Source organism: Mirounga leonina, unplaced genomic scaffold (genome assembly GCF_011800145.1).
Source record: "Mirounga leonina isolate KUSES-001 unplaced genomic scaffold, KU_Mleo_1.0 Mir_126, whole genome shotgun sequence".
Taxonomy (NCBI): Eukaryota; Metazoa; Chordata; class Mammalia; order Carnivora; family Phocidae; genus Mirounga; species Mirounga leonina.
Genome location: NW_023270314.1, coordinates 28710815 through 28721925, shown reverse-complemented (window position 1 = coordinate 28721925; position 11111 = coordinate 28710815). Strand labels below are relative to the sequence as shown.

At 40.3% G+C, this 11111-nt stretch overlaps 1 pseudogene; it reads left to right on the top strand.

Annotated features, from left to right (window-relative positions):
• Positions 1-4431, top strand: part of LOC118009022 — an 8234-nt pseudogene extending 3803 nt beyond the window's left edge.
• The last annotated feature ends 6680 nt before the right edge of the window (positions 4432-11111 follow it).

The following is an 11111-nucleotide window of genomic DNA, read 5'->3' as shown; positions in this document are numbered from 1 at the left end:
GAAAGAAAGAAAGAAAGAAAGAAAGAAAGAAAGAAAGAAAGAAAGAAGAATTTAAAAAATTCATGGGAACAAATGAAAATGAAAACACAACTGTTCAAAACCTTTGGGATGCAGCAAAGGTGGTCCTAAGAGGGAAATATATAGTAATACAAGCCTTTCTCAAGAAAAAAGAAAGGTCTCAAATTACACAGGCTAACCTTACACCTGAAGGAACTGGAGAAAGAACAGCAAATAAAGCCTAAACCCCACAGGAGAAGAGAAATAATAATGATTAAAGCAGAAATCAGTGAAATAGAAACCAAAATAACAGTAGAACAAATCAACAAAACTAGGAGCTTCTTCTTCGAAATAATTAATAAGATTGATAAACCCCTGGCCAGACTTCTCAAAAAAAAAAGAGAGAGGACCCAAATAAATAAAATCATGAATGAAAGAGGAGAGATCACAACCAACACTGAAGAAATACAAACAATTATAAGAACATATTATGAACAACAATATGCCAACAAATTAGGTAATAGGGAAGAAATGGATGGATTCCTAGAAATTTATAAACTGCCAAAACTGAAACAGGAAGAAATAGAAAGCCTGAACAGATCCATAACCAGCAAGGAAATTGAAGCAATAATCCAAAATCTCCCAACAAACAAGAGCCCAGGGCCGGATGGCTTCCCAGGAGAATTCTTCCAAACATTTAAAGAAGAATTAATACCTATGCTTCTGAAGCTGTTTCAAAGAATGGAAATGGAAAGAAAGCTTCCAAACTCATTTTATGAGACCAGAATTACCCTGATCCCAAAACCAAACAAAGACCCTACCAAAAAGGAGAATTACAGACCAATATTCCTGATAAACATGGATGCCAAAATTCTTGCCAAAATACTAGCCAATAGGATCCAACAGTACATTAAAAGGATCATTCACCACGATCAAGTAGGATTTACTCCTGGGCTGCAAGAGTGGTTCAACATCCACAAATCAATCAATGTGATATACCACATTAATAAAAGAAACAACAAGAACCATACAATCCTCTCAATAGATGCAGAAAAAATATTTGACAAAGTACAGCATCCTTTCTTGATTAAAACTCTTCACAGTATAGAGATAGAGGAAACATACTTCAATTACATAAGAGCCATATACAAAAAGCCCATAGCAAATATCATTCTCAATGGGGAAAATCTGAGAGCTTTTCCTCTAAGGTCAGGAACATGGCAGGGATGCTCACTATCACCACTGCTGTTCAACATAGTACTGGAATTCCTAGCCTCAGCAATCAGACAACAAAAAGAAATAAAAGGCATCCAAATAATCAAAAAAGAAGTCAAACTCTCACTCTTTGCAGATGACATGATACTCTGTGTGGAGAACCTGAAAGACTCCACCAAAAAATTTCTAGAACTCATACAGGAATTCAGCAAAGTATCAAGATATAAAATCAATGCACAGAAATTAGTTGCATTTCTATACACTATCAATGAGACAGAAGAAAGAGAAATTAAGGAGTCAATCCCATTTACAACTGCACCCAAAACCATCAGATACCTAGGAATAAACCTAACCAAAGAGGCAAAGGATCTGTACTCAGAAAACTATAGAACACTCATGAAAGAAATGAGGAAGACACAAAGAAATGGAAAAACATTCCTTGCTCATGGATTGGAAGGACAAAATCATTAAAATGCCTATGCTACTTAGAGCAACCTATACATTCAATGCAATCTTTTTTTTTTTTTACATTCAATGCAATCTTTATCAAAATACCATCAACATTTTTCACAGAACTGGAACAAACAATCCTAAAATTTGTATGGAACCAGAAAAGACCCCGAATAGCCAAAGGAATGTTGAAAAAGAAAACCAAAGCTGGTGGCATCACAATGCCTGACTTCAAGCTATATTACAGAGCTGTTATCATCTAGACAGTATGCACTGGCACAGAAACAGACACCTATATCAATAGAACAGAATAGAGAACCCAGAAATGGACCCTCAACTCTAAGGTCAACTAATCTTCAACAAAGCAGGAAAGAATATCCAATGGAAAAGACAGTCTCTTCAACAAATGGTGTTGGGAAGATTGGAGAGCCACATACAGAAAAATGAAATTGGACCATTTCCTGGCACCATACACAAAAATAGACTCAAAATGGATGAAAGACCTAAATGTGAGACAAGAATCCATCAAAATCCTAGAGAACACAGGCAGCAAAATCTGTGACCTTGCCACAGCAACTTCTTGCTAGACATGTCCCCAAAGACAAGGGAAACAAAGGCAAAAATGAACAATTTAGACTTCATCAATATAAAAATCTTCTGCACAGCAAAAGAAACAATCAACAAAACCAAAAGACAACAGACAGAATGGAAGGAGATATTTGCAAATGTCTTATCAGATAAAGGGCTAGTATCCAAAATCTATAAAGAACTTAGCAAACCCAACACCCCAAAAATCAAATAATCCAATCAAGAAATGGGCAGAAGACATGAACAGATATTTCTCCAAGAAGACGTACAAATGGCCAACAGACACATGAAAAAATGCTCCACATCACTTGGCATCAGGAAAATACAAATCAAAACCTCAATGAGATACCACCTCACACCAGTCAGAATGGCTAAAATTAACAAGTCAGGAAACAACAAATGTTGGCGAGGATGTGGAGAAAGGGAAACCCTCTTACACTGTTGGTGGGAATGCAAGCTGGTGTATCTATTCTGGAAAACACTATGGAGGTTCCTCAAAAAGTTGAAAATAGAGCTACCCTATGACCCAGCAATTGCACTACTGGGTATTTACCCCAAAGATACAAATGTAGTGATCTGAAGGGGCACCTGCACCCCAATGTTTATAGCAGTAATGTCCACAATAGCCAAACTATGGAAAGAGCCCAGATGTCCATCAACAGATGAATGGATAAAGAAGATGTGATACATATAGATGTATATATATACAGATACATAGAGATATAGATATAGGTATACATGCATGCAATGGAATGTTATCCAGCCATAAAAAAATGAAATCTTGCCATTTGCAATGACAGGGATGGACCTAGAGGGTATATTATGCTAAGTGAAATAAGTCAATCAGAGAAAGATAATTATCATATGATCTCACTCATATGTGGAATTTAATAAACAAAACAGAAGACCATAGGGGAAGAGAGGAAAAAATAAAACAAGATGAAACCAGAGAGAGAGAGACAAACCATAACAGACTATTAATCATAGGAAACAAACTGAGGGTTACTGGTGGGGAAGGGGGGTAGAAGGATGGGGTAACAGGGTGATGGACATTAAGGAAAGCATGTGATATAATGAACACTGGGTATTATATAAGACTGATGAATCACAGGCCTGTACCTCTGAAACCAATAATAACATTATATGTTAATTAATCGAGTTTAAATAAAAAAATGTTTAAAAAATAAAATAAAATAACAAATAAATCTTTAGAAAGAGAAAAGCAAGAGGAGGACTGATCAAAGGTGGATGATCTGAGGAGGACCCCAGTATTGGTAGAAACCTTGGAAGAGATCCTTAATGACAATCACACCATCATGGCTACATCAGAACACTACATCAACTTTCTTTCCTTTGTAGACAAGGATATGCTGGAACCAGGCTGCTCAGTCCTGCTCAACCACAAGATGCATGCTGTCATAGGGGTGCTCATGGATGGCATGGATCCCTTGGTCACAGTGATAAAGGTAGAAAAGGACCCCCAGGAAACCTATGCTGATACTGGGGAGTTGGACAGCCAATCCAGGAATTAAGGAATCTGAAGAGCTTCCTCTCACTCATCCTGAATATTATAAAGAGATGGGTATAAAGCACAAAAAGTGGGTCATTCTCTATAATCTGCCACAGAGGTAAAACCTTATTAGCCAAAGCAGTAGCAAACCAAACCTCAGCCACTTTCTTGAGAGTGGCTGGCTCTGAACTTATTGAGAAGTACCTAGGGAACAAGCCCAAACCATTCAGGAATTGTTTCCAGTTGGGAAAGAACATGCACGATCCATTGTGTTTACTGATGAAATTGATGCCATTGGAACAAAAAGATATAACTTATATGTCGGTGGTGAGAGAAATTCAATGAACAATGTTGGAACTGTTGAACTAGTTGGATGGATTTGATTCAAAGGGTGACCTGAAAGTTATCATGGCCACAAACCAAACAAACTTTGGATCCAGCTCTTGTCAGACCAGACCTCATTGACAGGAAAATTGAGATCCCCTGCCTGACGAAAAGACTAAGAAGCACATCTTTCAGATCCACACAAGCAGGAAGACCTTGGCTGATGATGTAACCCTGGATGACTTGAGCAAGGCTAAAAATGACCTCTCTGGTGTGACATCAAGGCAATCTGTACAGAAGTTGCTCTGATGGCCTTGAAAGAATGTAGAATGAAAGTAACAAAGTGAAGACTTCAAAAAATCTAAAGAAATGTTCTTTGTGAAAAGCAAGAAGGCACCCCTGAGGGGCTCTATCTCTAGCAGACTACAGATGCCTTCAAGGAACTGGTTGGAAGTATCCACACCCCTCTAGGGATGAGGCTGGGAAGTTGCCCAGAGGAATCTGTGTTCCAGTTGATCTCTCTTAGCAAAAGAATGTTGTGTAGGATGCCCACTGGGCTGCCTTCATCTGTTGGTCAGGTCTTCCCAAAAAAGCATGATCCTTCTCAATACATACATACATACATACATACATACATACATACATACATACACACATAAATGTGATTAAGAAGACTTCCTCTGGATTGCCTGGGGGCTTGAGAATGTGTAGCCTCACTCACTTATGCCCCCTTTTCCTTGTCTCCCTCAAGGCTGAGCCAAATTGCTAGGGTTCCACCAGCTGTTCCACTGCTCACCCAGTCATATCAAGTCCTAAACTGCCTCTTACCTTATTTTACATTCATTTTACAGATGCAATGCCAGTCAAGGATCAACGCTTTCCAACACCACAAAAATCACACTAAATTGGCCTTTATTACATGGAGTACTGTTCACTTCCTAGAATTGAGATAATTTGCTGAGGTGCTGTCAGATAGTAAGCAGTAAGTGAGGTCTGGATTTAACCTTGCTCAAAGGATGACATTTACAGAGCCCAAGAGACACAAAGGGCTACAGGCAGATGGGCAAATGGGTGCTGGCCTCCAGCCATCCTACTGACCACCCAGGCACACCAACTGGAATAGTTATCCATACCTCGGCCCACTCCAGCCCAACAGGGCTCCACCACCCCTGCAACAGGGCGGCCCAGACTCCCACTACTCAGAGGCCCTGGCACAGATGTCTCCTTCTCCAGGAAGCCTTCCCTGATCCCCTCAAAATTTGGCTATAAGCAGGTATTGGAAGATGTGGTTAGACAGTTTAAAAAAAACAGTAACCACAAAGATGGGAACCCAAAGGAGAGCATTCCTGCCCATTCATGGAGCACTGGGTGTTATACACAAACAATGAATCATGGAACACTACATCAAAATCTAATGATGTACTGTATGGTGACTAACATAACATAATAAAATTAAATTAAGCTTAAAAAAATAAAGATAATGCCTATTCCCACATAGGATACTTAGATGGATGAGCAAGAACCACCTAATTCATTCTGGGATCTCATATCTCTGCCCTGCCTGCAACTAACTTTTTATTGAAGAAAGGATGAATGCATGTTTTATTGATGTTTCCATTACTTCAGTTAACTTAAAGGTTCCATATTTGTTACTTGTATGAAAACCCCATTAAAATGTTGATGACTCTTCTCTACCTTAAAAAAGAAATAAAATTTTGACTTTATTCATTTATAAACCCTCTGTATGACTTACTAAAAACAGTTTATTACATACTTCAATTACACTCTTTAGTAAACTCTTTAAAATTCATTATATGTTCATGTCTTCTGCCCATTTCTTGACTGGATTATTGTTTTTTGGGTGTTCAGTTTGAGAAGTTCTTTATAGATCTTGGATACCAGCCCTTTATCTGTTATGTCAATTTCAAATATTTTCTCCCATTCCGTAGGTTATCTTTTCGTTTTGTTGACTGTTTCCTTTGCTGTGCAGAAGCCTTTTATCTTGATGAAGTCCCAATAGTTCATTTTTGCTTTTGTTTCCTTTGCCTTTAGAGACGTGTCTTGGAAGAGGTTGCTGTAGCCAAGGTCAAAGAGGTTACTGCCTATGTTCTCCTCTAGGATTTGGATGGATTATTGTCTCACATTTAGGTCTTTCATCTATTTTGAGTTTATCATTTTGTATGGTGTAAGAGAATGGTCCAGTTACATTCTTCTGCATGTGGCTGTCCAATTTTCCCAGCACCATTTACTGAAGAGACTGTCTTTTTTCCATATTTTTTCCTGCTTTGTCAAAGATTAGGTGACCATAGAGTTGAGGGTCCATTTCTGGGCTCTCTATTCTGTTCCATTGATCTGTGTGTCTGTTTTTGTGCCAGTACCATGCTGTCTTGATGATCACAACTTTGTAATATAGCTTGAAATCTAGAATTGTGATGCCACCAGCTTAGGTATTCTTTTTCAACATTCCCCTGGTGATTCAGGGTCTTTTCTGGTTCCATACAAATTTTAGGATTGTTTGTTCCAGCTCTATGAAAAAATGTCAATGATATTTATGGGCAGAAGACATGAACAGACACTTCTCCAAAGAAGACATATGAATGGCTAACAGACACATGAAAAAGTCTTCAACATCACTAGCCATCAGGGAAATACATATCAAAACCTCAATAAGATACCACCTTACACCAGTTAGAATGGCTAAAATTAACAAGACAGGAAACAACAAATGTTGGCAAGGATGTGGAGAAAGTGGAACCCTCTTGCACTGTTGGTGGGAATGCAAGCTGGTACAGCCACTCTGGAAAACAGTATGGAGGTTCCTCAAGACATTAAAAATAGAGCTACCTTACAATCCAGCAATTGCACTACTGGGTATTTACTCCAAAGATACAGATGGTAATGAAAATAAGGGGCACATGCACCCCAATGTTCATAGCAGCAATGTCCACGATAGCCAAATGTGGAAGGAGCCGAGATGCTCTTCAACAGATGAATGAATAAAGAAGATGTGGTTCATATATTCAATGGAATATTACTCAACCATCAGAAAAAATGAACACCTACCTTTTGCATCGACATGGATGGAATTGGAGGGTATTATGCTAAGTGAAATAAGCCAAGCAGAGAAAGACAATTATCATATGGTTTCACTAATAGGTAGAATATAAGGAATAGCACGGAGGACCATAGGAAGGGAAGGGAGGGAAACTGAATGGGAAGAAATGAGAGAGGGAGACAAACCATGAAAGACTCTGGACTCCAGGAAACAAACTGAGGGTTACAGAAGGAAGAAGGTTGGGGGGATGGGGTAACTGGGTGATAGGCATTAAGATGGACATGTGAACTGATGAGCACTGGGTGTTATATGCAACTAATGAGTCATTGAACACTACATCAAAAACTGATGATGTACTTACTATATGTTGGCTTATTGAACTTAATTGAAAAAATAAAAAATAAAATTCATTATATGCTTAATGTAGAAACTCTAGAAACCTAAGGGTGAATAATATTCCAGGGTGGAGTTATCTCCTGTCCTTTCATGATTATAATGGCAAGTCCTGTTGGAGAAATAAGGAAAACTCAAATGTCCACTTGAAATGAGCTGGACTTCGGTCACTAACATGTCGCAGCTCAGCTCCCTTGATGATTTCTCATGCATTCTCAGGCCTACGATGCCATCAGGAAAATGTCCATCTCCCAGCCGTTTTCCTTTAAATCTCTTTCTTATTCTCTCATTTTTCAGCACCCCCACCTCCACCCCAAGCCTAATAATAGTCTCTTCCAGGCTTAAATAATTGCCTTAATTCAGAAACTTATACTACCGCCCTGGAGAGAACCCCTGTGCCTCTAACTAAATTTACCTTTCTAGTTAAGTGCAAACTGTAGTTAGTGAGTCCAGAGCTCAGCTTCAGGCCGGGACTTCAGGGAATACAGAGCAGTGACCCATCTTCCCCTGGGGGCCTCGACCCAGCCCACAGCTGCCTAAGTCCAGAGGGCCTTCCGATTGATTCTGATGGAGTCTTCTCTCTTTCAGTGATGCTCTTAGAAGAGGATTCAGAATCACAGATGGAATGAAGGAAGACCAGGCTCACTCCTGCACCTGAGATCATGTGAGAAGGGATTCATGAAACGGGTGCCTGTTGTTCAGAATAGGAGCTTCTTTAGACAACTTGTCCTTGTCCTTCCTTACAGTGGCCTCCATTGCAGAATGACACCACTCTCCTGTAAGGTGTGCTGGAGAATAATCCTGATGCTGTTACAGATCCAGTGCTTTGAGAGCTTGAACTCTTCTAATTTCTTTCACTCACTGACAGCAAAGAGAATAAGCTAGGTATTCTCTAAAGAAATGCTTGTGACAGGGGTTCTCTTACCGAGATTTACCTATCAAGTGTCTGCTTCTGATGGGGAGCACAAAACATGTGGAGTTGCCTCCTCCAAGAAAAGCCAGGAAAATGGTAATATCATGGGTTTCTGGTGGTCCCCTATTGTTCTGCCTGAGACATTCTCTGTATGTTTCACTTCTGCTGTTTATCCTCTCCCCCATCTCCACCTCGTGATCCTTTCCCTTTGTCCTAAAACCTGAGGTTCCTGCTGCACCATTTCCTTGTCCCTAAGCTAGAGGTGGGAACATCCCACTCCTTGGCAGACCATCTCCCTGGATGGGATTCTCTATCTCTGTTTGTCTGAGTGGTGCATTTGTTCCAGCTGCCTTGGACACTCTCTCCCTCCCTGCTTCACACTGAGGACAGTGACACTTTAAAGTCTAGGCAACAATCCTCTCATGCTTCCAGATCCCAAAGGATTGCAAAAAGCTGACACCTGCAATGAAACAAGAGCATCAGAGAGAGGGATTACACTGTTGGAGCCACCTATTTTCCTGCTTGCTCAGTAAAACCATTAGAAGAACAGTAGACTTGTTGTCCTTGTTATTGAAGTCACCTGAGAACTAGTCACCTCGAGACACTGTGAATAGTGTGAAGGAGCTCTGAGAATCACTTCAAATGGATGAAGATTGTCTTAGGTCCATCCTGCTTCCAGTGCTGACACCCTTCTCCCCCATGCAGATTCCTCCCCATGCACCTAGGATCTGAATGCCACAGCCCAGCTCACAGGATTCCTGGAGACTCCTTGTCTAGTCAGACCTTCTGCACACACCATTCAATCATTTCTTCATTTCATAGATGGCTTTAAGTAGCCAGTGTGCAAGCACTTGTCCACACACTAAAGACTCTCTCATTTAGTGGAAACCTGTTGTCAAATAGATTCCTCTTTGGGCAAGATCAGGTAATTAAGATCATAGCTCCAACAGAGTTGTTCTCAACTTTGGGCTTGATCCTTAAGTCCCCAAAATAAATCTGTGATTTGCTATATTAACAGCTGAATTGGAGAAGATGTTGATTTTTGTTAACCTCCTGAGAGCCACAAAATCATAAACATACCCAATATCCTGCTGCATCTCTTTGTAAGAGATATTCATCACATGACCAGGTGTCTGATGGATATGAAGTGTCTGTGTTGGCAAAATGCTGACACAGGTGTTCATCTAAGACACTGATGAAATCCTCTCCTTTGATAGCTCCCTCCCCTCTATGCCAGTCTCCCTGTCTTTCCCTTTAGTCCTCTCCTCTTCACAGTCCATATTCTACATCTGGCTCCAGTCTACTACAGTTCAGGATTAAATGAAGCCAATATCCTCCCTTCAGACGAGTGACTGCAAGTGTGCTTTATTTTTATGCTTAATTGATCTAGGATTTAAATGGAAAGAATTATCCCTAGTCATGAAAGAAAACTCAGGCATCAATTTGAGGTATTATTTAAGAATGGTGTGGTGGGGTATCTGGGTGTCCCAGTTTTTAAGTGTCTGCCTTCAGCTCAGGTCATGATCCCAGGGTCCTGGGATCGAGCCCCGCATCAGGCTCCCTGCTCCACGGGAAGCCTGCTTCTCCCTCTCCCATTCTCCCTGCTTGTGTTCCTTTTCTCGCTGTGTCTCTCTCTCTGTCAAATAAATAAAATCTTTTTTAAAAAAAAGAAGAAAAAGAATGGTGAGTGGTGAGGGGGAGGGAGATGCCTTTCTTTGTGACAACTTGAAAATCACAAGAGAGAAGTAGCTGTTGCCTTCATTTATGCAAAATGTGGATGTAGGACAAGACAGAAAAGGATTCTCCACAAATGCTACAGTGTTTTTCAGATGACAGCTTGAAGCCCCTGTGGACACTGTAGCCAGGTGCCCCTTTTGAGTGACAGTGGAAGAATGGAGGCGATTTTCAGGATAACAACATCCATACATATTTTGAAATACATGAATCTTTGGGAAGAATGGCTTACATTTATCATTTTGCTTGGCTTGTATAGATTCAGATACAGTGTTTGCTGTCAATGGTATCTGCAATTTTATCCATGCAGGATCCTCAGAAGTAACTTCTCCAGCCAGTGATGCTTCACCATCATTGGATCAAAGCTAATGTCCTCAGGCACATAACAGTGAACATTGCCCTATCTGTCCTGGCACACAGGTAAGCCAGACTCAGGTCTGAGATGGACTGAGGTGGGGCTGATGGATTTGTTGATGGGATCAGAATTGAAGCATTTCAGGATATAAGTTAGTGTCTGGTCATAGATTGCTGGCAAAGCTTGAAGGGTCAAAGGCAGGGCTCTCTGGATCAGTAAGATTAAATATTTCTGTGAAGACAGAAGCCTACCATGGGATCAGACTGTGGACTGACAGACAAAAACAAAATCCTGGTAAATTAACCTCAAACGTCCAAGTGAGGAAGGAATCTTCACATAGGGCAGTGAATCACTACATAGTCCGAGAAGTTAGGGGTCAAAATGATTCTTAGTATCATCATTAACCTAAATGGCTCACCATCTGGTCCTCCTGATTCCACAGCTGACACCTAGATCAAGAGGATGAAAAATGTTGTCTAAAAGAAAATTGTAAGACTCTTTGCTCCTACCCTCACTGGGCAATAAAAGGATAACACATCCACAAAAAGAACACAAACAGCTTCTTGCAATCGTGGTC